At 43.0% G+C, this 2,586-nt stretch overlaps 1 protein-coding gene across 1 annotated transcript in view; it reads left to right on the top strand.

The window, feature by feature from the left end:
• The window catches only part of LOC103604045 (protein prune homolog 2-like), an 86,812-nt gene that overhangs the window by 4,216 nt on the left and 80,010 nt on the right, over positions 1–2,586 (top strand). The window lies entirely within an intron of this gene.

Genomic DNA, 2,586 nt, shown 5'->3' with positions numbered 1-2,586 from the left:
TGCTATGTGCAAGGCACTTTGCCCACATTATTGCATTTAATCCTTGCATGCTGGTAGGGGAAGGGGGCAGCAGGACTCAAATATCCAAAAGGTTTTGCCTAGAATTAAGGATAAATTGCCTAGAATTAAGTAACCAGCGTGAACACTGTGGGATTTAAAGCTTTCTACCTCCAAAGCCCATACTTTCCTGGCTGACACACTGCCTGTCCTACAGAATAGGCATTTTCTAGTTTTATGCAAGCACCTAACATACTAGTAGGAATAAGGAGACTCCAAAGCAGGCTCAGAATCTTAGTGTAAAACATTCATTCCCTAATCGACTGAAAAACTGGCAACCAACTGTTAAATCAGTGATTCAATCATTCATTCATCTATTCACCACATAGTTTTTGAGAATTTGCTCTGTGCCACGTTTCTGGGTATCCAATGGGCTGAATGTCATCGTTGCCCTCAAGTTTTGGGTTCTGATGAAACTGTTTAGGGTTTGTCATTTCTCTTCCTTTTCCTTTATAAAGCCCTCCTGCTTCCAGGGACAAAAGGGCAAATTGTGAAAAGGAACTTAAGTAAAGGGGGAAATCATGTTTCTTCCTTAAAATGTAGTGGAGAAAAGTATCTGTTTCCTACTCAGTTTGGAAATTTAAAGGATCATTCATGCCATGTGCCCACTGTGAGTCAAGAAATCTGTGTTACAGCCTGGTTCTGTCATTACTGTTATATATTTTAGGATTAACCCCAGGCTTAAGTTTCCTCATCTGTAAAATTAGTGGGTTGGACTGGATGACCTCAAGCATTTCTTTGGTATTAAATTCTATGAATATAATTTGTGTGTGTATTAGTCCGTTTTCTGTTGCGTTTAACGGGATACTTGAAACTGGGTAATTTACAAAGAAATGAAATTTATTTCTTACAGTTTTGGAGGCTGGGAAGTCCACGGTCCGGGGGCACATCTGGAGAGGGCCTTCTTGGTGGTGACTCTCCACAGCAGTGCAGGTGTCACATGGCCAGAGGTGGCATGAGCAAGAAAACTAACCTTCTCATTCTCTCACTCACTCTCCTTTTCTTTTCTTTTCTTTTTTTTTTTTTTGGCAACTGGCTGGTACACATACCCAAACCTGCGACCTTGGTGCTATCAGGCTGCCCTCTAACCAACTGAGCTAACCAGCCAACCCCTTCTTTCTTCTTATAAAGCCATCAGAATCACACCCATGATAACTCATTACGCCAAGAATGGATTAATCCAGGCACGACGGCACAGTCTTCATGATCCAGTCACCTCTCGAAGGCCCTATCTTTCAAATATCATAATTAGATTTCCCACTCTCTTAACACTTCTACAATGGGGGTCAAGTGTCCAATACATGAACTTTTGGGGGACACATTTAACCCATAGCTGTGTGGAAACAGAACGTGTCCAGGAGAGCTTTGGCATTCGCAAGTTACATTTCTTGATGAAAGGAACAGAGAAAACAGACAGATTAGCAGGAATATACTGACGCTTAGTAAAGTGCCATAAGGAATTAAAAGCTGTGCCACATTAGAGTGCAGCTTCATAAATGCAGACATTTTCAGTTGGCCTAATCTTTCTTTTTTTTCCTGTCAAGCTATTTCCTTCCAGAGGGACCTCAGATCTGTTATCAGAAAGAGAGTAGCAGATGGATCCCAGCAGTCCTGCTGGCATTGTTATGCATTGAGCTAAGAACGAGTTGGCTGAGCTATTGTTTGGCTCCTTGTCTGTACTTGGCACCCACCCCTGAAATCCAACAGAGGACAGGCAGTGTTCCATTGTACCACTGGCACCTTTTCTTTCAACACGATTTCTTGCTCATCTCTTTCCGCTCAGCCCCTGTAGTTATGAAACTTTTCTTACAATGGGGGTCAGAGCAGATTTTCCCAGTGGCATTTGTATTACCTTTTGCATTAAAAAAATGCACTCTGAGTTATTGAGTTGAAAGTTTCCTTCTGTGGTAGATTTTTGGGAAGATACGGAGTGTCTAAAATAGTGGTTATCTAAGTGGGGTCCCAGGTCCAGCAGCATCAGCGTCACCTGAGCACTTGCTAGAAATGCAAATTGTCAGCTGCACCCCGGACCTCCTGAATCAGAAATGGGGGTGGGGGCGCGAGGGGCAGGGAGCTACGCTTCAGCAGATCCTGACGTGCGCTAAAATTTGAGAACCACTGGTCTAAAACATACTCCCAAGCCTTCTAGGAGTTTACAGTTTAATTAAGGAGTTAGACACAAGTGAAAAGGTAGATGACAGTGTAATATTTAAGTCATTAGTTAATGGCCAAAGTCAGTTTAAATATAAATAGCTACCACCTATGGGCATTTGCTATGGTCCAGGCACTAAGCCCTCTATACGCAGTGTCATTTTACAGTGGCAGCTGTGGGAGGTCACAGCTACACAAGTGAGGAGATAAGAAGAGAGACGTCTGTTTAGGATGCTGCTGTAGATTTATGCCCCCAACCTCACTGAGGCTTAATCCCCACTGTGACTGTTGAGGGTGGGAAATCCTATTGTGGTGACTGGAAGGTGGGGCTTTGAAAAGATGATTAGACTGTAGGACCACGCAGAAGTGAATAGAGTA

This window comes from Galeopterus variegatus, unplaced genomic scaffold (assembly GCF_000696425.1).
Source record: "Galeopterus variegatus unplaced genomic scaffold, G_variegatus-3.0.2 Scaffold4933, whole genome shotgun sequence".
NCBI classification, from domain to species: domain Eukaryota; kingdom Metazoa; phylum Chordata; class Mammalia; order Dermoptera; family Cynocephalidae; genus Galeopterus; species Galeopterus variegatus.
This window is presented reverse-complemented; position numbering and strand designations above follow the sequence as displayed.